This window comes from Paroedura picta, chromosome 4 (assembly GCF_049243985.1).
Source record: "Paroedura picta isolate Pp20150507F chromosome 4, Ppicta_v3.0, whole genome shotgun sequence".
NCBI classification, from domain to species: domain Eukaryota; kingdom Metazoa; phylum Chordata; class Lepidosauria; order Squamata; family Gekkonidae; genus Paroedura; species Paroedura picta.
This window is the reverse complement of record NC_135372.1, coordinates 124,933,025-124,958,171: the sequence shown is the minus strand read 5'-3', so window position 1 is coordinate 124,958,171 and position 25,147 is coordinate 124,933,025. Positions and strand designations below refer to the sequence as shown.

The window sequence follows — 25,147 nt, the reverse complement described above, 5'->3', positions numbered from 1 at the left end:
AGATTTAGCACGGAAAAAGGCAAAGCCTATTCGTAAGCTGCTCTCCCAGTTAAGGTGGGAAAGAAACCCAAAAGGGTAACCCCCACAGGCGACAGACTAGGACAGGGGTAGTCAAACTGCGGCCCTCCAGATGTCTATGGACTACAATTCCCAGGAGCCCCTGCCAGCGAATGCTGGCAGGGGGCTCCTGGGAATTGTAGTCCATGGACATCTGGAGGGCCGCAGTTTGACTACCCCTGGACTAGGAGTTGAAAAAAACTGGTCCTGCCTTCCTGATTGGATGGTGAGAATGATGCTCACCTTAAAATGAGAATAAATAGGCAGCCAATGAGTTTACTACAATACAGGTGTTACTAGGATCGCCATCTGACACAACAAAAATCTGCTAGACACGTTCTTAAAAAGCTGAAATTTCCAGGTTGCCTTTAAGGACTGCCCTACACAGGGGATGTTACAGTAATCCAACCACAAGAAGCATGGATCAGTGAGGCCAGACCAGCTGGCTAACAGGGAGGAGAGCTGACAGAAGGCGCTTTTAAGCATCAACATGCTTTCAGATCAATAAGACTGAGCCCAAACATACACAAAGCTCTTTACCTGATACATCTATGGAAAGCAGATCATTTCCCCTCCAAGGAAAACAAGTCTACTTTATCAACCAGCACTGCTTTTTTTTTTTTTTTTGTCTTCTTTGGACTAAACTACAATTTCTTTCACCTTCACCACTTGACGGCTGTTTGAAAGAAACTTCAGGAGGGAGACAGCTGCTTCCGAGGTCTTAAAAGATATAGAGCTAAATGATGTCTGCATGTTGAGGACATCTCACCCCAAGCTATGGATGAGCTCATCACACTGCTTGGCAAATATTCCAAAGAACTGGTGATAACAGGGAACCCTGTGATGCCCTGCAGGTCAAATGCCAAACTGATGATTCTACACCTCCAGGGGAAGCCCTGAGTCCATCGGGACAGCTTACTGAAACCAATGAAGATTCTTTTCTGCAATACAAATGTGCATTTTTCTTTAAAATCTGCTGTGCCAAACACCTGTGGACAGATCACATATGATCAACAAGAAAGGAGTCTACCTGTTAACTGAGATACTCTCTCAGTTCTACCTGTTCATCTACCTGTTAACTGAGATACTCTCCTTCAGCTCAGCCACCTGACTAAAAAAAAAAAATAGCTTAGGAGCAGGTCCATAGCGATTCATTTTGCCTCTCACAAAAGTGGCTTTTGGGGGGGTTAAAGTTCTAAACATGTCCCTCCAAAGGACTAGAGAAGACCCCTTCCATTAACAAAGCGTCACTAATTTTAGTGAGGAAAAACACTCTCAGAACAAGCTTTATTAGCCAAGACAGGTATGATTCCAAACAGCAGCCTTGAAGGATCCTGTCAGCATGCCAGTGAAACCCATTTGAAACTATTCACTGGGATTAACAAGTAAGATGCTACCTATACCACAGGTAATTTGACTGAGAATTCAAATAAAAGGTTCAATCAGCAAACACGGCGAATGGATCCCGGAACCAACGTAAAAGGATCAACTGATGAATCACTTTAGGGGTAGTCAACCTGTGGTCCTCCAGATGTCCGTAGACTACAATTCCCATGAGAATTTGCTGGCAGGAGCTCATGGGAATTGTAGTCCACGAACATTTGGAGGACCACAGGTCGACTACCCCCGAGATGGGCAAGATTTAGCTGCTGGTGGTAAAGGAGGAGGTGGAGATGGAGGAGGAAAAAGGTCTTTTCAATTCCTTGTGGCTACACATCTGCAGAACCTGCGGCATTTTCTCAGCTAGGTTGAACTGTGTTCATGAGGGTTCCTGGCCCTCATGAGCAGTTTTTCGGGTTTTACAGGAGTCTGCAAAAGACATGGAAAGATAGAAAAGAGCAGTTCCACCCACAGGGCTCCACTTGCTCTTCTTTGGTCCCAAGACAACGAACAGACACAAATCAAACTGAACTGATTGCCTGAAACTTCCGAAATATATCAGCTAAATAATAATGGTAAACACTGGGACCTCGGTGTGTTACATCTTCGATCCTTTTCAGTATGGGATTCCGCGAGTTAATTTTCATTCAGGCTTTGTATTTAAAAATCATCCACACCATAGTTAACTCCTTCGATGGTTGTTATGGTTTACAGAAAGTCCTTCAAAGGGAGACTTTATTAAAGAAACCTTCTCTTTCCCCTCGTGGCCTCCTTTTAAAAGAAAATGGATGCTATAACATTTTATATCAAGTCAGCATGTTACCAAGAAGCTTTTCCGTGTGTTCTGAATTTGATTAATACAAGCCAAGGTCACTTCCTGAAAGATGCCTAGCCCTGCAGCTGCAAGCAAACTAGACTCCTCCGAGCTCCAAGGCTGTGGGGGATGGGGATGGGTGTTGGCAGCCGCTAATACAAAGATAAGTTCAGCAGTGCCAAATATAAACCCTTTCTGATATCTTGGGAGGAAGACAAAGAGGAAAATCTTATACCTACGCCATGCCTTTTTTTTTTAACAAAAAGAAACCAGAAGACCATGTTAACATTTTCCTGTGCATGGACACAATGGCACAGAAATTTTAAGACACGGCTATTATTTTATCATATAGGAACAATGTCTAATTTTACCTTCCTGATTACAGTCACCTTCAATACTATTCAAACAGCACTGAGATTTCGTGAAGGTTTTATCATGCAATACATATAAAACTGCCTCAAAATACAAGTCTATTCCAAATAATATAATTTTCTAAAAGTCCATCAAAATGCTCAAATATGTTTGGGCAATTAACCCTTTGAATCCTGTTGACATACTTATATTGTGCTCTGACAATGTCAGGTCAACTTTGATGCTATTTTTTTTAAATTGGCAGCACAAAATATATAACAAATGATTCACAAGCACTGCTTACAAATCACATATGCAAACATCCTATTCACCTGAATTATTAAGGATAATTGGATAAGGATTTTTGTTCCTATTTTATTAATACCATTTTATAATCATGGATGTTTTTGCAGATTAATGGTTTACCAAATATCAAAACATGGACAAGAATATAAGACATTCAAAAGAAACAAAAAACTTGATTCCTGCTGAATTACTCAACCTGGAGAAATTTAGATTATCTCTATATACAATTAATCACTACACTACACAATATAATATTTTTGTAAACCAGCCATATTCCAAGGTTAATTGAGCCTCCTCCCACAAAAAAATAAAGGGGGGGGGAGTTAATTGAATGTATCAATATACGGGGTCTCCAAGAACCTGTAGCAAGACTAAACCAGTTCAATCATTTTATTATTTAAGGCCAACAGATCCTTAACCCACCCACCCACCCCATTCACCAGTCTATATTACAGGCAAGGAGATGGTCAATATCATGTTCCTAGAATGCATGTTCACACAGAGGTCTGTGCTTATATATCATAATAATACACTGACAATTTTTAATCAAATGTGGGGGGGAGAACAGAATAAATAAAGGAGGAAATTTAACACCTGACAAGTGTGCACTGTATTGTCACTGTTTTATATCAGCTTAAAAAAAACATACATATTTTGTACATTTGAGGAGGTGGGGATAAACTCTGAAGCAAAAATCATTCAAATTCCTTTAGGACCAACCACATACTTTTAAGAGTCAATAAAACTACTGTCATAAAGAAAAAGACTCAGCAAGGTTAAGCAATTCTGCTTTTACAAACGATTGTCTACAGCACCTCCTAGGATAGTGCAGAATGACAATGCAGCATCCTTGGCAGCCCAGGCTTCTGAAAACAAAGGGCTCATAAGAGCTGAATGTAGAAACAGTCCTCATAAATATTGTTTCCTTATGAAGTGCCAGATACGTCTGCAATATTGTATTTGAAATTAAGTTGTTCCCCCTTGTTTTGAGCTGAAGTGGGTAACTAGGACCTTTAATAATATTACCCATTTTTATAAATGGGTAGGGGTGGGGGGGGATGAGGATTAATCTTCTACTGCCTTCATGTCATAAAACTGAAATTTCAGATTCTAAAACTAACCAACGATCAAAGAACCATGATTGATCCCACAAAAGTAATTCAAATCATTTACTTCTTAACCTTTATTTCATATTACTATATCACAAACTATACAGTAAGATAAGTGTCAACTTTGCGGCAGCTATATTTAGACATAAACCACAGTTTGCTGTAACAGGAACAAGCCTCAACTTCCGTTCCATTCACCTTTCCCACAATACACAGCTTAACAACGAATAGTTTCTCTATTTCTACAAAACTGGGGTTTAGTGCCTATGAACTAGAATTCCTAACTATAGTTTAATTTGAGACATTCTTACATTGCTTAGACTTCACAATAATTAGGAGTATCAGCACATATTTCCATAATCTTATTTACATTTAATAAATCAATACATAAAATCATTAATGAAAGAAACCCAGGAACAGAATTCTACTTGAAATGCCACAGCCTTGTAATTAGCAGGAACTAGGCAAAACCTAAGGTTGACTCAGCCTTCCATTCTTCCGAGGTCGGTAAATTGAGTACCCAGCTTGCTGGGGGGTAAACGGTAATGAGTGGGGAAGGCACTGGCAAACTACCCCGTATTGAGTCTGCCATAAAAACGCTGGAGGGCGTCACCCCAAGGGTCAGACATGACCCGGTGTTTGCACAGGGGATACCTTTACCTTAACCTTAGGCAAAACCTACATATTATACTCATTCTGCAGTGACTCCGTTGACTGCTCATCAGTTACTAGAGAGCCAGCTTGGTGTAGTGGTTAGGAGTGGGGACTTCTGATCTGGTGAGACATGTTTGATTCCCCGCTCCTCCACCTGCAGCCAGCTGGGTGACCTTGGTCTCGCCACAGCGCTGATAAAGCTGTTCTGACCGAGCAGGAATATCAGGGCTCTCTCAGCCTCACCTCCCTCACAGGGTGTCTACTTTGGGGAGAAGAAAAGGAAGGTGACCATAAGCCACTTCGAGATTCCTTCGGGTAGAGAAAAGCAGTATATAAGAACCAACTCTTCTTCTTCTAGGTTCAATTCAGGATAATGGCTGTCACCTACAAAGCCTGACATGATTTTGGACCCTTCTATCTGCAGGACTTTTTTCCCTCCTACGCAGCATCAAGACAGCTTAATTCATCTGATTAGGGCCTTCTACAGGTGCCTCCCTGCAAACAGGCAAGATCAATTGTTCTGTACACGGGCATACTATAACAGAACAATTCTAAAGGCACTTGGACAGTGAAAGTGACCACAGACTGTGCTTGCCCAGCCCCATCTCATAGACAGAGACGACAATATGCAAATCCCAAGTAGGTGGAGCACAGGAGCACCTGATACAAGGAAGATGGGTAAGGCATGTGTCTGCATAGGTGACCACCCAAAGAAAAACGTCTTGCCTGTCTGCGGTCTCTGAGCATCACACATGCAAGAATAACAGCACAATCCGCTACCAGATCATGGACACAAGTAACAGGGAAACACTGCATGGGGCACAGTATTATCAAGAGACACCTCTCGTCCGTCTTTGATGTTAAGCATAGGTGTCAAGCCCAACACAGGCACACAATTAGAAGCTGCAGATGTTGCAAACAAGCTTGCAGATAGTGCTCTGGTGGTAGATAGCAAGGGAACAAAGAACAACCTTGCATCTGTGAAAGATGAAGTTTAGCAGAATCCATTCCCAGAGCATGTTATGTCTGAAGCTCTGTGCAGAGAAGCTATGGTGAAAAGGAATGAGATTTTTAGAGGCAGGAGCCTGACATCACAGGCTGCCTGGGGGTGGAAAGGTTATTTCAGGACCAGAGAGCGGAGAGAACCAGCTGCTAAGCAAACCCTTGACAACGTATACTTTGTGCCTCTCACCCAGGCAGAATAAGTAGAGCGAATGACCCCCTGTGCTGGGAAACTTGCTGACACAATTCTGACCGTGCTTAAAAGCAGTCCAAAGGGCCACAGACAAAGAGAAAAGCTATGACAAGCCTGAAGACTGGCTTTTCCTGCTAAGTCAAAGTAAAATGTAAACAAAATCAAACAGCCAAAAACCAGCCCAGAGGTCAGGAAAGTGAGGAATGCGGAAAAGCAGCCATAGCTCAAGGTAAAAAGATAGGTCACGAGGCTGTAGCTGTGACAACTATGAAGAACTGAGCAGGAAAGTACAACTCCACCCACTTGAGACATGTCAATATGGTTCTGTCTTCAAGATGAGTATAACCAACACTAGAAATAACTAGGCATGTGAAAAAAAATTTAAAAGGTATTTTTCAGGTATATTGGACATGAAAAATATCGGTATACCCAAACCCCAGAAAATATTTGAGAATGCCAGGGCTTTTAAAGAGACTGAGATCCCTTTAAATGCCTCGGAGTCAGCGTTCACTCAAAGTCACTGAACTTCACAGCCTGGCCAGGAAGTCGCACGGCTTGGTGCAAACTGACTCCGAGGCAGTTAATGGGACAAATCTGTTTAAATGCCTCAGAGCCAGTTCACTCAAATCCTGGCAACTTGCAGGCTTGGAGTGGAGAAGGTATTTGCCAGCCCTAGCTGGACAGAGGCCATAACGCAGAAGACCAAAACAGCGTTTTTGTTAAATATTATTTATCCCACCCTTCATCCATGGGTCCTCATCTCCTCCATTTTAACAAGCCTGTGATAAACTTAGGATGGGAGTGCACAACTGGCCCAATGTTTGCTGACAGTGGCTCATGGTAATTGTAGTCCATGAATATCTGGAGGACCACAGGTTGACTACCCCTGTTCTAGAGAGTTTAACAGCTAAGTAGAGATTTGCACATTGGTTATCCAACACAAACCACCAATTTAGGTAGATGTAGTGCCAATTTAAATTATATACTAATTGCTACCGCTACAGCCAATTTTTGCATGATATATGCTTTAAATAAACCATTTGCATTTAGTACAGAAATGCAATAAATGATAACATCTAGTACCTTACCACCAAAAGATTACCTTATGAATGGATTCCTGATGAAAGGATTCACTTGCCCTTTTATTTATTTTATTAATTTAATTTATATACTGCCCCTCACTGTGACATCCCCAAATGAAGGGGAGAGACACTAATTTACCCCCCAAAAAAATAAATGGGGAAGCCAATCCAGCCAAGGGAGTTCCAAGTGCTCATATAAATTTCCCTCCCAGAACCAATGACTGAATCAGGTCAACTGAATGTTGATACTATATAAACAGTTGAAATTTGTGTTAATTTTTCCTCTGTAAACAACTGTATTAAAGTAGTCTGTCTTCCAGGCAACTTTCTTTTAACTGTCTGCCAATTTTCTAGATAACTATTCTCTATCAAGCTTTTTTTTTTCGGGGGGGGGGGGAATTCCTATAAACCAAACAGTTTGCAAACTACAGCTGTGTATATTTGTGAACATGGCCACGTAGGAAATTGTGGCACATATTTGTGATTATATGAAGAAATTCATTTTGAAAATAGGATGGGGAAAAGACTATGACCATTTCCACACGGAGGGGTAAAACACAAGTGGCTTCCTGCTTGCAAACGCGGGCCAGTAAATCTCGTGTTTGCAACCCTCCTCATGGGGGACACACCTCCCGCAGGCATTTTCCCTCTGCCTCGTTGAAGCTTTTTGCCTCCTGACAAGATTGCAAGGGAAAACAAGCTGAACTTCCCCCTCCACTCCTTGGCTTGTCAATCACAGCAAGCCACCAACCACAGCACTACAGTTCTCCCTCCCCGCCCTGAATTTTTTTTAAAGGCACTTCCACATTGCTATGATGTTCCTTTTATTTAATTCATTTATGCCGCAGCTTTCTTCCCAAAGCAGCTTACATGATTCTCTTCCATTTTATCATGACAACAACCCTGTGTAGTAGGTTAGGCCGAGAGAGTGTGACTGGCTGAAGGTCACCCAGTGACCTTTCATGGCATGAATAGGGATTCAATTCTAGCCCAACACTCTAACCACAACACCACACTGGGTATTTGACATATCTGTAGATATGTTTTGATATAGAAATATATGATTTAATCATTTAAATTTTGAACTCATTACTACTTGTTGCTTTACTCATTTGTACTTCACTTTGGATGGTGCACCACTGGCAGTAAAAATATAAATCACTCAAAAATTAGATTTTTTTATGTAGTATCAGGGGATTCTAATAGTTGCTTCATTCCACCCTCCTGGGGACTTAGGAAAGAGTGATCCATTAACATGCTGAATTTGGTTTTACAGGTGGGGAAAGATACAGAAATGAGCAACCACAATGTTCAAGATATTACAGTACCTTGCCTATGAAGAAAGGTGGAAAGGGTTCAGATTTTCAATCAATTCAAAGAAAAGGACCATTTTAAAAAGGAACATAACATAACACAAGTTTATAAAATGATGCCTGGGATACAGAAAATTGATTGTGTTGACTTTTTCCTCCCATTCTCCCAGGGACAGTTAGTGACGTCAAGAACAGTAGATTTGGTGGGGGGGGGCACCAAAAAAGGAGGGGGAGTACTTCTTTACAAAGCACAAAATTAATTTGTTGAACTCACTGCTTTAGGATATAGTAACGTCACTAATTTAGCTCGCTGTAAGACAGCATTAGAATATTTCATGGAAGAAATTGGTCAGCATAATAGCTAAATGTAACCTCCATATTTAGGTGAAGAATACCTCTTAATGTCAATGGCAGGGAAGGCAGAAGGAAGCTTTGGCATCTGTGCATCCAACTATAGGGATTCAAAGGTATACGTTTGGCCACTGTGGCAAACAAAGTGAAGAAAAGTTGATTTTTATACCCCATTTTTCAATGCCAGGAGGAGTCTCAAAGCAGCTTACAATTGCCCTCCCTTCCTCTCCCCAAAACAGACACCTTGGAAGGTATGTGGAGCAGAGAGAGCTCTGACAGGATTGCTCTGTGAGAACAGCTCCAACAGGACTGCAACTAGCCCAAGGTCACCCAACTTGCTGCGTGTGGAGTGTTGTGTGCTCCAGCATGCTTTGGCCACTTCAACAAGCACCGCAGCCTGAGGTGGCCAGCACCGCAGTGGGGAGGGGCACCAGCTAGCATGCCACCACCGCCCCTCCCCTCTGTGGCACGGTACTGGCCACCTCAGGCTGCGGTGCTCGCCGTAACAGCCGGAGCATGTCACCCTGTTAACCACTATACCAAGCTGGCTCTCAAGATGATAGCCCAGAAATAGTTAAGGAACAGGTTTGATCCAAAAGGACTCCTCTTAAACATTCTTGTCTTCTGTAGGTATAGCAGAGGAAAATCTAAAAAAGATTACCGAACAAATTCCAGAATGGTGAAAAGAGTTGTGAGTGAATTATTTGATCTTATCTCTAACAGTCTGGGAAGGTCTTGGTAATACAATATGTTTGTTTATCCAACAAGAAAGGCTGCTTTAAAAAAAGGGGGAGAGCATCTTTTATGGCAAGAAAACAAATTATTCCAAAAATACAGAAGAAATTAGTTATTTGTTAATTCGTATTTATTTTAAATATTTATATATATTTACTGACCGCTACTCTCGGCCCAGCCGGCTCATGACAGTTTACATAAAACATTAAAACCCCAATACTTAAACCCATAATGGCACCAAAAAATCTAAAACAACAATCTACAGCATCCCCCATGGCATCTTTTCAACCCTACCATGGCAGTCACCGTTGCCCCAGAAGTTCACTGGCAGAGTCTGGTCTAGGGGGCTATGGAGGGAGGGACACAATCTTCCTAGCCCGGCCTCAACCAAACATCTGGCAGAACCAAACACCTAGCAGAACAGGCCCAATGGAACACTGATAGCTCCATCAGGGCCCTCAGCTCTTCTGGGAAGTCATTCAACCAGGACAGGGCCAGAACGGAGAAGGTCCTGGCCCCAACTGAGGCCAGGCGTGCCTCCCAGGGGCCGGTGATGACCAGCAGATTCATACCCGCAGAGCAGTTTAAATTCAACAGTGATGTCCTTTAATTAAATTTTGATTCAATATTTTAGGACCACTTTCACAGCATATTTGAAAGCTATATTTGAATGCAATAACACTGAATGGATAGAAAATTTCCGACCTAATCCTGCCCAGTGAGACTCACGCATACATGGGTAAACTGAACTCATCATCCACGCTATTATTATTATTAGATTTCTAGACCGCCTCTCTCCTATTGAGCTTGAGGCGGTTCACAGCATATTAAAAATACATAATTACAACACTTTATTATTACGTGTTAAAATTCTAACATTCAAAACAAATAATCAACTCTCTATCTAGCAACCAATATAACTCATTGGCCAGTCTTCCAATCTAGCTGTCAGGACAGATACATCTATCATGCTTAGAAAACAAACTTGCAAAAAAAGCACTGCTTATTTCCTGGCTGATATTTGAGACTTCAACAATCCTCTTAGCGGGGGAAACTGACAAAATGCTATAACAACAAGTGGGAGACACAGGAGAAAATTACCAAGGGAGAACTGACAAACTATACCCCAACAGAGGATTTCCATGTGTGTCAGAGGGTTAAGTCTTGGTCACTTCTTCAAATCCCAGAGGACAGCAGGAGCATCGTCAGGAAGCCTGGAGCTTACTTAGAAGGGAAAAGGTTGGCAAGAGTTACTGCAAAGAACATATTTAACCTTCTATGGGAACCACTTTAGACTTACTGCACTTGTCTAAGCCCATGTTTGTCGCTATGAGGTGTTTTACATTCCATTAAGAACTTTTCCCTAATACCACCAATAGGCAAGAATAATATTAGATTGTTGTGCTGACTTTATAAGACAGATATAGTAGAAATAAAGTCCAGTTGGGGAACTAATAATCAGGTGTGATCTAGCAAGGGACAATGCGTCAAGCTCCTTCTCTTTTCAGGCAAAGCTTTTTTCCATACTACATTCCACAGATGTTTAGATACAAAATACTAGACTTATAAAAATAAACTATTACCATTTCATCCTTGAAGTAGATTCTTAAGAGAGTTTCACCATGTCATCACCTGTCTACGTTTTAGGTCTCAACACACTACGTTTTAGGTCTCATCTCAGCAAAGAGGCTGTTTTAGCAGCAAAGCGGCTATTCGTTATCCGTACCCAGCTTGTTTAGACAAGCATCTCCCCAACTTTCAGTCACCAGAGAGGTTTTTAAAAAAAGCACTATGTATAAAAGGTCATACACTTAGGAAACATGTTTCACATAAGTATGTTTGGAATTCTGCAATGGGAAATTCGTTGGGGGACAGACGGAACAGCAATAGACAAGCTGTCAAAGGGAAAAGCTCAAGTTGATTCTTACCCACCGGCAGCTTTCTCCCAAATGGAAGCTACTTTTCCTTAACAGTTGCAGCTGTCAGGATGTTTACGCTTAGTTTTGTGTATGACACATAGTTTTGTTCTTGTTATCATATAATGATACATAACAGGGGGGGAAGGGTTTTAAGAGCCTTTAAGGAGTGCAGGTAGATATTTTCTAAAGCCTTGTCTCAGACTCAACACACCTCCAAAAGACTGGGGGAAACGAAATGAACAGAAGTACAAGTGCCATAAATATATCTCTAAGATTGTCCTAGGAGTAGTTGTGCTGGTAGTCAGAGTAGGAGAACAGTCGGGGATTCACATCTCCACTCAGCTATGAAATTGGCAGCACCATCCGAAGCAGAATCCTATTCCAGGTATATTGAAATGGGGCTAAGTGTTCTGAAGATTACGTTGTCGCTGTGTGATCTCAGGCCCATCGCTCAGAATTCTCTACCCTCAAGTCCATTGAGAGGAAAAAGTGACAGCAAAGAGGGAAAATATGTGTATTTAATCACCCATCCAAGAGCCTCTTGTGGCGCAGGGGGGTAAGGCAACAGAAATGCTGTCTGAAGCTGTCTGCCCATGAGGCTGGGCGTTCGACCCCAGCAGCCGGCTCAAGGTTGACTCAGACTTCCATCCTTCCGAGGTCGGTAAAATGAGTACCCAGCTTGCTGGGGGGTAAAACGGTAATGACTGGGGAAGGCACTGGCAAACCACCCCGTATTGAGTCTGCCAAGAAAACGCTAGAGGGCGTCACCCCAGGGGTCAGACATGACCCAGTGCTTGCACAGGGGATACCTTTACCTTTACCTTAATCGTCCATCCAATTCAGACTTAAGATGGTAAAGCCATGAACATAGTAATGCTTGCCAGTTTTTCCTGTGTCTACTTCCCAGAACACTACACTGCATTTAAAAATCTTTAGCATTGTTCTTTAGTATGTACAAGAATGCGTAACAATAATCTCATTTACACTATTGATTACACTTTCAGCTTGACCAAGAGTTTTCTCTCGTCCCTGCAGAAAGACAATTCAAGAACGGCAAGTATTTTACGGGTCAACTACATAGGCTTGATACTAATAACTATAGGTTTCCCTTTTGTTCTTTCTTTTAACTGAATGGTTCGAACATTGATAAAATAAAACCTCATGCGCATTACCAAATCATTCAAAATTAAGTGCTATGAAAACAATGTGCAGAATATTGAGCACAAGGTAACACCGAACACAGCAAATGGCCATTATTGTATTGTTAGGCATTGATATTTTGCTTAAAATCTAAGCACTCTGGGCTATGGCTGATGAGTGACCTTGAGGCAGCTCTCAGAAGGTAGTTGCTATAGCAACACTATCACAAAAGTGGCTCATCCTTTTGCAACACACACCAACCTGGTACATCATGTTGCTAGATATAATACCCACCGCTATTCTGTAGCTCTGCTGAAGCTTTAATATACATTGAAAACATAACAGGTAACAGATTTTTTAAGTAGTCCATTGTCAGGGAAATTCTTTTTCTAAAATACAATTGATAAGCCAATTATGTTTTCTAGTAAGTGTGGTTAAGTATCTCATGGACTTTCCAGCTGTTACCAGTGAAATTACAACACGTAGACAATTAATCATGATTTTTTAAAATGTTAAAAACCCACAGGAAGCAGAAGCCATCTTAGAAGCATTCCTCTTTCTCAAACTGAAAAAAATGTCTCAGAAGATATGTCTACGGTGACTCATGCACACATAGAAAAGCAAAGGAACATCTTAACTGCTGTTTTATTCAAATGGAATTAACCAATAATTGACTCAATACTTATTTATTTTTGTTGTTTTGACTAGGGCTGTCCTCCAACCATGTCATAAAGCAGGGGTAGTCAACCTGTGGTCCTTCATAAGTCCATGGACTATAATTCCCTACAAACGCTGGCAGGGGCTCATGGGAATTGTAGTTCATGAACATCTGAAGGACCACAGGTTGACTACCCCTGTCATAAAGGATTCATTCCAATTACATTCCTACACTGGTCCTTGTTTCTGCAGAGCAGAGAAAAACTGAGTTTGTGAGAACTTTGGGGATTTTGAGAAAGGGCAGAAGACACCACCGAAGAGGACTTCCATGAGGGCATTTATTTGGATACACACTTTTTTGGGATGCTTTAGGATGCTTAGGGCTGATCCTGCATTGAGCAGGGGGTTGGACTAGATGCCCTGTACGACCCCTTCCAACTCTATGATTCTATGATTCTATGACATCTAACTTCATACTCTTTTTAAAATACAAACTTTCAATTTCTTGCACGCCAGGCAAATGTCAATCATCACTGTGGCCAGGAGGCAAATTTCTTCCAGGCCAGCCTGGCCAAGGATTCAGCATTTGTTTGGAGGGGCATCATCTGGTCATGGAATTGGGATCACTGTGGGTGGGGTAGGTAGTTGTGTGTTTCTTCCATTATGCTTGTATGAGAAAGGTCAAAGTAGGGGGAATAATTATTAATATTCAGCCACCATAAATAATTTTGGATGAGCTATCTCAGTTTCTTTCTGTAAATCTGACTCATACAGGCCTGCTTTAAGACTTCTACAAAACAAGCTGCACGTATTGCAATGCGCTCAACATGGGGCTGCCCTTGAAAACTATTCAAAAATGTCAATTGATGTAGCATGCTGCAGCCAGGATGTTGACTGGAGTGAGTCAGAGACCAAAATCACTCCATTTGGCCCCACCATAACAGCTCCCAACTAGTTTCCAGGCGCAATTCTAGGTGCTGGTGTTGACCTTTAAAGACCTTTATGGTTTGGGAGCAACACATCTGAAGAACCACAAATTCCCTTATTAACCTACCGAACTACTACAGTCATTTTTGAGGTTCTGCTTCAAGCCATCCATGCCTTCCAAGATTAGGTGGGGGCAATCAAAGAGAGGGCCTTCTCTGTTGTGGCATCAAACCTCTAGCACTTCCTCCTCATGGAGACACATCTGTTCCTTCTGTTGCCTTCCTTCATCTGCCTGTAGTTGAAGACTTTCAATTCACTTAGCATTCCCCCTTCCTGCTCAATGTTTTAGAAGAACTTGTTATATGCTGCTTTTCTCTACCCGAAGGAGTCTCAAAGTGGTTGAGAGTCACCTTCCCTTTCCTCCCCCCACAACAGACACCCTGTGAGGTGGGTGAGGCTGAGAGAGCCCTGAAATTACTGCTCAGTGAGAACAGCTTTATCAGTGCTGTGGCAAGCCCAAGGTCACTGAGAAGGCTGCATGTGTGGGAGAGGAATCAAATCTGGCTCACCAGATTAGAAGTCCACATTCCTAACCACTGCACCAAGCTGGCTCTTTAATTAATTTTTTAATGTTTTTTATGTTTTTGTGCTTATTTTAGCTCAAAGTTTGAATTGTTTTAATTATGTGTCTTTGTTCATTTTAATAGAACCACCAGTGTGGTGGAGGAGCAGAAGCTAAGGGGTAGGTGTCAAGTGGAAAGCTGAAATCTAAACTACCACTCAGGTTTAAAGCTTGCTTAAAAAAAAATTCTATTATGGCTTCAAATATTGGACATGCAAGCTGTTGAAAAATGCTAAGCATTTTCCTGTGCATTACTGATGACTCTGCATAGGGTCATTTAATTTTATTAGGCATCACTACTTCAAACTCAACATCAAGAAAACAAAGATCATGGCATCTGGCCCTCTCAATTCCTGGCAAATAGACGGGGAAGAAATGGAGATAGTGACAGATTTTATTTTCCTGGGCTCCAAGATCACTGCAGATGGGGACTGCAGCAAAGAAATTAAAAGACGCTTGCTCCTGGGGAGGAAAGCTATGGCAAATCTAGACACCATCCTAAAAAGCAGAGACATCGCCCTGCCAACAAAAGTGCATTTAGTCAAGGCTATGGTATTCCCGGTTGCAATGTATGGCTGCGAAAGTTGGACCATAAGGAAGGCTGAGCGTCAAAGAATTGAGGCTTTTGAACTCTGGTGCTGGAGAAGACTCTTGCGAGTCCCTTGGACTGCAAGGCGAACAAACCAGTCAGTCCTAGAGGAGATCAGCCCTGACTGCTCCTTAGAAGGCCAGATCCTGAAGATGAAACTCAAATACTTTGGCCACCTCATGAGAAGGAAGGACTCCCTGGAGAAGAGCCTAATGCTGGTAGCACTTCATGAGAAGGAAGGACTCCTTGGAGAAGAGCCTAATGCTGAGAGTGATTGAGGGCAAAAGAAGAAGGGGACGACAGAGAATGAGGTGGCTGGATGGAGTCATGAAGCAGTCGGTGCAAACTTAAATGGACTCCGGGGAATGGTAGAGGACAGGAAGGCTTGGAGGATCATTGTCCATGGGGTCATGATGGGTTGGACACGACTTCGCACCTAACAACAACAGCAATCCCTTCATAACAGCTAGAACACAGCTAGCTAAAAAGACACATCCCATAAGGACAGCTTTACAGTAACCAGACAGAAGCTTAGAACCAAACTCATCATGGTGCAAGTTTCAAGTTCACTACACTGCTGCAAAGTATCAGAAGGTTGAAATTACCAACAGGCACTTCCCCTAGTTGACCCTAAACTAGTAAAATCCCTAAAATGACCCTAAAATCTTTACAGCTGCTTTTCCCTCAAGGCAGAGCAATGGACCATGCTGTGGGACAGAGTGGCTATAGCGAGAAGAATCAAGGTTAGGTGATGCCAACATGCAGCCAAAGTGGACTGATTTTGTTACTATGGGTTATGTTTCAGCAAACCAACAAAAAGAGACCAGAGCTGCAGCCAACTGAAACTAGGAACAACAGGGGTTTTGGAGATGTCCCCGTACTAGGCAACAGCCCCAGACTGCCTCCCCACACCAGATGCAACTCCATTTCCACACCAGCCAGGCAAGTCCAAGAAGATGGGGGAAGGGTCAGAAGCTTATCTGAAGCCAGGAAGACACACAGGAACATGGCCAGCCAGGGTGAAAGCTGAGCAGCAAAACACCCAGGGTCCCTCCAAAGGTTGGAGTGGAGGTGGAAAAGCCAACAGGTCCTGGGCTGACAGTGAGTCTGCTGGCACCACAAGTGAATCTTGGGTGGAAACACACACCCCTGCCCCTAGGGAAGTTCTAAGTCTAGGCCAGTGAAGCAGCCCATTTCCAAGGAAGAGGGGTTGGGTTACAGTGAGATAGGGAAGGAAAAGGGAATTTATAGACACACCAGCCCAGATTGGTGATGGTAGCCAGTTGGGGTGGGCACAAACTGGGATTGGGGAAGAGGAGACTAAGAAAGGAAGAAGTCAGACAGGCTTGGAAGAAGTACAGGAGTGCTGCCACTCTTTTAGTCTGAGGAAAGACTAACCCCAGGGCAGAGAGAGGAAGATTCATTGACCTTTCTCCCTACCAATTCTGAGGCCTATTGGGGGAGGCATGAGACAGAATGTGCTCTGAGGGGAATAAGCCCCACATTTACCTCACTTATACACCACTTTTCTCCCTGGTGGGAACCCAAAAGGACTTACATCGTTCTCCTCTCCTCCCATTTTATCCTCACCTACTTTTAAGCTGCCTTTACCATGTGAGGTAGGTTTAGGGCTCCCCACAGCCAACACTCTCTAACCACTAGACCAAACTGGCTCTGAAAAATGTAATCTCATGGAGACTTTCTGAAATGAGAAAACATGTCTAGATCTGTGCCTCAGAGTTTTAAGACCTACAATGTGTAGCATGGACATGAGTGAATTTACAACATTCAAATGCCTATATAAAGTCTCCTCTTATTTATATTTTAATAAGCAAATTAAATACTTTTAATATTCAAAGCAGCCACACCTAATCTTTTCTTCTTAACAAAGCTGTTCTCTCACCAATAAAACTTGCTAAGAGGAAATGTTCGCAATACACACAACTAGGGAAGATTAGCAGCAACTGTAACTAAAACTGTGAGGGCTCAGAGAATGGCCAAATATAAATAAATTTGATGCTCTTGTACTTAATTTTTTATTCAAAATGGTTTTAGGTTGCCCCTTGAGAGTCCTACTCAAAGAAGCTTACAATTAAAAGCCACACTATTTAATGCATTTTATGCCATATTTCTGTGCAGAACACTTTTTTTTGCCATCAAGTCACGAGACATTCAGAGGTTGCTTGCCACTGCCTGTCTCCATGCCATGACCTTGGTATTCTGCAGATGGCTCCCATTCAAGTACTGGCTATGGTTGACCCAGCTTAGCTTCTAAGATCTGATGAAACTGAGTGCATTGCAATAATCTCATCTAGATGTTACATGGGCATGCAATGTTTTCTGTACATCGAATTCACCACCTGAAGCCGCTGAAGGCACCAACAGGAGGCCTGGGTCCAGGAGCACCTCCAAGCTATGAATGTGGTTTAGGAGAAGAATAACCCCATCTCAAACAGCAGACAACCCATTTCCGGGGTCAGGATCTCCCACCACTAACAACACCTCCATTTTGTTGGGATAAGTTGTTAGCTCTCATCCATTCCAAAACTGCCTCCAGCACCTGTTCACGGTTTCCACGGCCTCCCTGGGACCTGCTAGCACAAGAGAGAGCTGAGTGTCATCTGCATATTGGTGGCAACTCAGCCCAAATCACTGAATGACATCTTGCAGCAGCTTTACATAGATATTGAAAAACATTTTGGGGGGGGGGGAGGCAGGTGGAAGCCTGGGGAACCCCCATGGACCAGAGGCCAAGGGCAGAGAAGCAGTCCTCCCACCCCCCTGGCATGGAATGCTTTTTGAAGAACAGCACACCAGCCAAAACTGCCAAGTACCACAAAGGAAAGGTTGCCTCACACATTTAAACTACTGTTTTACATTTACTTGTAAAATGGGTGTACTCTATAAACAAGACCAGAGGGAAGGCAGAAAATAGATTAAATAGAAATCCTTCTATTTAACCAGCTCAGCAGAGAATGAGTTTTTAAAATACTATCAGGTAGCTAGTACGTTAGTATGTTGAATAAAATTCAGGTCCCGACAACACCTTAGAGACTGACAAAACTTTCCATGGAATAAGCTTTCCTGAGTCAAAAAACTGTCAAAGTGAGCTTTGAAACATGAAAGCTTAAACCCTGGAAAAATTTGTTGAGCTCTGAAGGGCTAGCAGACTTAAATTTTGTTCAAAAATGATTTTTTTTCCTAACAGTTCTGTCTGTTTACAGTCTCAAGTGCTACAGCAAAATACTAGCCAGAATATTAGCTAGCACATTCAAATGATAGTCAGTCATTCACCCAGAAAGCCCTTTCCAGGGGACACCTTATGGGAGGGGGGCTGTAACTTGGAATACAAACATCCAATCCTCACTAAACTTCAAGGCAGGTAGAGGAGAGTCAGCCAGAGCTCCCCTACCAGTGTGGTCTCTCTGGCACATTTGTAAGAGCAGCTCTGACAAAAACTGTGACTAGCCCAAGGTCACCCAGCTGGCTGCAGGTAGAGGAAGAGTAGGGAATCAAACCCCATTCGCCAGACTAGAAGCTGCCACTCTTAAACACTACAAGCTGGCTACAGTGCAATAATGGAAACAGTGGCTAAAATGTACAGGGCAAAGGGGGAAACCCTGTATACCAACTCAGGCATTTGGAATACGGTAGAGAAGAACAGATAGTTTGATGACTGCAAGAGGACGTCCATGATGATAGCTCATGAATCGATAAGCACCACTGACACTGCGATGTGGGAATCTTAATATTGTGATCAAATGGACCCAGGGAAAGCAAAACTAATTTCTAAGGCAACTTGTGCTAGTCGTCATGGTGCATCTACAAGTATACTCACCCACTATTTCTTGCATTCACTAGTCTCCTAGTGAGTTTACACTGAATAATGAAGGTTTAAGGAAAGCTCAAGATCTGCTAAAAACAGAGAAATACTACTGGAAGGGGAGAATGAGGTTAGATAAGCTCATCATCATCACCATCATCCTACATTAAATCATGACCATGCTTCTGACTATGTGCTGGTCCTCTGACTGGCCCTCGAGTATTAACCTTTAAGGCCTTACATGGTCCAGGCCCTGTGTATCTGAGGGACAGTCCTTCCCAATATGCTCCTCAAAGATTGCATTCAGAAAATCCCTGGCCCCAGAGATATTTGGGGTTTGCCTGGTGGAATGAGCTTCCCATGGAGCTTCCATTAGCTAGCACTAATGGAGCTATCGAAATACTACAGGGCCTGTAAAACGGCACTTATCCACCAAAATCATGGCTGAGGCCAGGCTAACTTAGAATTAAATATGGACCTCCCTCCTGTCCTCTCAATGTTCCTTTGCTTCCCTCTATATAGAGACTCCCTCTATAGGGGATATTGAACTTGCTAGCTGTACTGCAGTGCTGATAGAATGAATTGTATTTTATGTTTTTTAAATGTATATCATTTAAAAATTAAATTGTAAATAAATGGAAGCTTAGTGAGCCCACAAAAATGTACAGTTCCATATAATGACATTTAAAAATATTATATAGATGCCCTAATGTTCTGAAAGAGACCTGTAGACTGCAGTACTTTACACTACCTAAGGAAATGCATCAACTTTTTGTCATCTGATAAGAAGGCTGAAAATGCTGAACACACTTTGAAATAAACAGAAGGAAATATATGCCTTAAGCAGAAAGGTAGGATATATCCCACCACTGGACCACCATGACACATGTTGGGCAGCCTCTTGAAGACAACCCAGAAGATTCACCTGGTTCAGAATGTGACAGTCTGATTTCAGTCTGGGACTAGAAGAATGATGTTCCTATTAGCTATTTTAAAACAACTGTACTGACTTCCAGCTCCTTAGCCCAATTCAAAGTGCTGGCTATGCCTTTTAAAGCCCTTCATGGCCAGGGGTAGTCAAACTGCGGCCCTCCAGATGTCCATGGACTACAATTCCCATGAGCCCCTGCCAGCATTTGCTGGCAGGGGCTCATGGGAATTGTAGTCTATGGACATCTGGAGGGCTGCAGTCTGATCACCCCTGACAGTCCATGAATGTAGAGGACCAGCTCCTTCTATAGATCCCCAATCCTCCATCTACAGCCCCCCCCGCCCCCCAGCTGCCACAGATGAGCTTTTTCCTCACCTAAGATACCCTAGCTGTCATAAATCAGAGTCCATGCCTTCTGCTGTGGCTTCTACTTGTTGAACAGGCTCCCGTAGGAGATGAGAGGAGTGACATCTTAAGAAACTTTTAGGAGATATTGCATTTCCTGGTTTTAAACTGTGATGTTTTAATTGTGATTAGCTATCTAAAACCATTAAGAAAGGCAGCATATAACTATTTTAGTAAATAAATAGGTGAATGTTTACCGAAAAACAAATCTGTGTGTTCAGTGGAGCTTTCTTACGATTGCCTCCTCAGTCAGGTAAAAACTGATACCTGGTTTTGAATAGCATAGTATGGACACCTGAAACCAATCTATTATTCATGTCTCTGATTAAACTGGAAGGCTACAACAGCTCCAAATTAAAACAGCAACTAATACGAAGATAACAGTGACTGGCCACTATGAAATGGATCCATAGCTTCTCCCAAGACTTGGGAAATTATGTTTTATACTAGTAATCAAGCCCACTGTACATACAATACAGCGGGCGCTAGCGGGGCAGCGAGTCGGCAGGCCGCCATGTCCCATGTGCCGGCGGCCTGATGCGTCGGAGGCGCGAAGGGAGCAACTGCGAGCTGCGCGCAGCGCGGCTCACAATTGCTCCCTTGGTGGCGGGGCGGCAATCGGAGAGGCCCCGCCGATGGTCTATCCGGAGGAAGGGCCAATTGCCACCCTTCCTCATCCCAGACAGAGCCTGCCCTAACTCCTCCCCCCAAGCCCTTATGGCTTTATTTAGTCCGCGGCACCCATGGCGCTGCGGGCGGGGTTAAGATATTAATTACTATATCAATTTTTTAATGTATCAGGATCTGTGTCCAGAAACTGTCCAGTTACCTATACAGCACCTAGTATCAGGGCCTGCACTGGTAAGAGGAAAAGCAGTCCAAGCTGCCCCCCTGAAGATTAGATGCCAAGCGGTGACTGAAATCTTGGACAGAAAGTTTCCTAACGGAGTGGCTTGTTATCATACAGAAGTATTTGAACTTGGCAAGAGCTGTTCCCTGCCATCCATCCCTCTAGTTCTGGCAATTGTAGTGATAAACCCAACGTACACACATGTTTAGTGAGAAGCAAGCCAGTATGAGTTCGGTGGTATGTATGATCTATATATGTATGATCTGTATAGATTCAAGTTAAGAAATATCTGTGAAGTGTTACTAGAAATTCCTTCTAAAAAGCTTATCCCCAAAGAAATCCTTTCATTCTGCACTATTAGAATTGGACTCATGCATCCAATCTTGCGTATTCACCAGAATGTTGCTATTTTATTTCCTATATATATATACTGCTGTTAAACTAATAATGCACAGTTCTTTGTTATTACTGCTACCTCCAGCAATTTTTAAAGCCATTTAATGCACACACCCATGTTAGTCCTGTTAAATTCTGTGCATCTCCTAATACGTAATTCCATTAGACAATATGATAGATATAATAGCTCTCAGTTATTATAAATCTATGGGAGGGGAAAATATGAACACACAATTATATTTGCCTCAATACTTTTAAAGGAATATTTTCCATGGTAAAAACAGCCTCTTTCCTATTTGCATTGAGTGGGTATAACAGCCTGTCTCAAGCTGCTTTGTGAACACAATGTAAAAATAAGATCTTCGATTACTGCTCATACTGCTCATTTACATGCAAGACCTGAAGCAACCTCCAATGTCAGACTGGCGTCCAATATCTTTTTATGCCAATGTTCATCTTACACACAATGTATTCCCCTTGCTCAAGCGCATTTCAGCTTCCTCCCATACCTATACAAAAGCCAATGGTTTGGTTTTGTTTATATATGATTTATATTTATATTGTTAAGTTCAGCACAGTATAAATATATGGTTTGTTTTTTTATTATTCTATTGTGATGTGATTGCGACTAGATCTTTTCTTTCCTACTGTGCGTTTTGGCACAGTTATCTCATAAAACACTTCACGCAATATACAAACATACAATATAAACTTTCAACTCAAAAGGTATACAATAAAGCTTTATTCCATCTATAAAACTAGAGATTAAACACTTAAAACTTACAGAACAATTTAGCAGCAATTTAGCTCTTTGGTCTTACATTGGGTACTAGGTATACTATGTATGCATGCTCTCAACACGATAGGCTCCCTCCCTGTACAGTATGGTCAAAAGCAAATCTATTACCTCTTTAGTAGAAGTTTACATTACAGAGTGGCTACATTTTCATGCATGGCATTCTTGAACAGATAATGTGATTCAAAGAAATAATGTGCTAAAAAGAGAAGTAAAATGAAAGGGGGAGACGAAGCCACACGGTGTATCTGTCTCACAATATTCACAATGTACTCCCCACATGTATTAGAGACCAGATGCATCTAATAATTCATATGACAAAAGCCAATGTTGATTTAAGACCACTGAACAGCCATGAGGACAAAATCTTAAGAACTGATTATTTAAGATACCATCAAACAGCAGGAGTATTAATGTTAAGGAGGCGCTTCTGTAAAATAATGTGGTTAGCTGCAACACAAAAACAGACTAGGGGGTGGGTTAAAAAAATACACACACACACACAACTTGGCAAAGCAGGGACAACGCTTGAAAAGCAGCCAGCACCTTGCAGAGCAAAAACTTTAAAACAGGCAAACGCTTGTTGTGTTGTTGTTTTTTAATAATCCCTGGATTGTTTCAGTTGCAGTTTCCAGAGCTCTGCCCTACCATCCATCACCCGTTTTGGCTTTGCAATCCCCCCTACTACACTCACACACAGACACACACACCCCTCCCCCCCCCCCCAGAAGCTGCTCCTGCTCCTCATCCCCAGCCCTCTCCCCCGACGGCTGCCCACGGCTGCAAGGCGCAAGCGGCGAGAAACGCGCCGAGGAATCCCGGCAGGTCCCAATTTAGCATCGCCCACCCACTCCGGAGAGAAAAGCGCAACGCTCCGCGGGCTCAAACTTCTCCCCGCGAGCGAGTCGTGAAGAGGCGGCCCTGGAGGGGGAGGGGGAGGGGGGGAGAGGAGAGGGCTGCCCAAAAACTGAGGGGAAAAGGAGCCTCCGGCGTCCCTCTCGGTCGGACTTCCTTGCCCCCTCGCTCCCCTCCCCAATTGGCTCCGAGTTCACACCACCCACCCGCCCGCTCGCTCTCTCTCTCCGTCTCCATTTTCAGCCAAGCGCCACAGGCACAGCCCCCGAGACGCTGGGAGGACGGGGAGGCGAAAGCGCCCCCCAAATGCCGCGCTTTCCAGAGGCGCCCCGGAGACCCTCGTGCTCGCCCGTCCCCCAACACCCCCACCCCAAATTAGTCCTACCTCGGAAGACGCCGCCGCTGCGCCCAACACCTTGGGCACCTCCAACTCCACGCAAACAAGGCAGGCTGCGCCCGGGCGGGGCGGGGACGGGGCAGGGCAAGGCGGGGGCACCCTCCGGGCCACGGCGCGGCCTCTTCTCTCGTGCACGCCCCCCTCCCCAGCCCAGCGACGCCCCCCTGCGGAAGAGGCGGCTCTCCTTTGGCCCCGCGAGCTCGCCTCTCGCCTGCCTCCGCGCCCCGCTCCTGCAGCCTGCGCTCGTCTCCCCTCCCCACCACCTCCTCCCCCTCCTCCCGCGTGAATGCGCTCACCGGGGGGGAGGGAGAGCCCGATGGGAGGGGCGGGGGGCTGCTTTCTCCTTCTCCGCCGCGCCGCTCACGCGCCGCTCCTGACCGCCATTTTGCTGCCTGCCTAGATTTAAAATAGGAACCAGCCTCCTCCGAAGCAGCCGCCGGCTGGAGCCGGAGCCGGAGCCAGCCCGGCAAGCGCGCGCGCGCGTGGAGTCGGGATTTGTAGTCCAGCCGCTCGGCCACCCCCGCGAGGGCTCAGGCGAGGGCTTTGCAGGGCCCTCCCTTCTGGTGTCACCCCTCGCTCCACAGCATTCGGGTCCAAAGGCACCTTTCCGGCCAGCCAGGATTTATTCCGGGCGGGAGCTTTCCACTTCAGGCCGGGAATACATCTTGGCTGGTTGGGGGAAGGTGCCTTTGGAGTCGGCTTCGGTTGCGCTGCCTCAGACCTACGCGGCTCCCCGCTGGAATTGCCGCTTTGCTCAGTCACACCCAAGCACAAAAGGAGAAAGCCGCCATCCCACAGGGCCCTTCGGGCGCCGTCGTCTTGGGGCAGCCGCGTTGCTCCCTTGCAGCCCTGCCTCTCTGCCTTCTCCTGCTCAAACAGGGACACTTCAGCGGAAGGGCGATGCTCGCGTCTCCGCATTTTGACTTGTTGCTGCGGTTCGTTTGTGCCCTTCGCTACTTAGCGTTGCGAGCCGCCGTCGTCCCGTATCGTCTGCACCAACCGAGGTGTCTTCGGGAGAGGGGGGGTGAAGTCCTCCCCGCCCCCCAAATTAAAGTTAAAAGAGGGCTTGCACAGAAAAGAGACAGCCTGCTGCAGCACTTAATCGAATCGTAATCCTGTTAAAAGGGTTCGGGGTTCCCGGACCTCCATGCCTCATGGCAACCAAAAGAGCAAAGTTTTAAGCGCAGGGGCACCTTTAAGGCCAACGCGGTTTTATTTAAGGTATGAGCTTTCCTCATGTGCCTGCACACTCTGTCAGATACTGTGAAACGCAATATCCTCAACGATTGCATAGAGGCAGAGAAGAGGGTGGGGTTAATTAGTAGGAAGGGCCAGCTAGGATAAAGATGCCTAAGCAACTGAGCAATAAATACAGCTAAGATTGGAAGAGGACATTTGGTAAGACATTATTGCTCAGGCATCTTGTCTTTAAGTAGCCCTTCCTGGCAACTAACCCCCCCCCCCCTCTACATACACCCATTTATGTTCAAATG

At 44.0% G+C, this 25,147-nt stretch overlaps 1 protein-coding gene across 5 annotated transcripts in view; it reads right to left on the bottom strand.

Annotated features, from left to right (window-relative positions):
* Nucleotides 1-24,231, bottom strand: part of NCOA3 (nuclear receptor coactivator 3) — a 109,773-nt gene extending 85,542 nt beyond the window's left edge. For 3 of the 5 annotated variants that reach the window (XM_077335556.1, XM_077335555.1, XM_077335554.1), the window contains exon 1: nucleotides 23,643-23,879. The gene's annotated coding sequence lies outside the window, so the exon portion shown is untranslated. Of the gene's footprint in view, nucleotides 1-23,642; nucleotides 23,880-23,950 lie in introns of those variants that run through there. The other 2 variants (XM_077335553.1, XM_077335552.1) reach the window with 2 other exon arrangements.
* Between the last annotated feature and the right edge of the window lie 916 nt (nucleotides 24,232-25,147).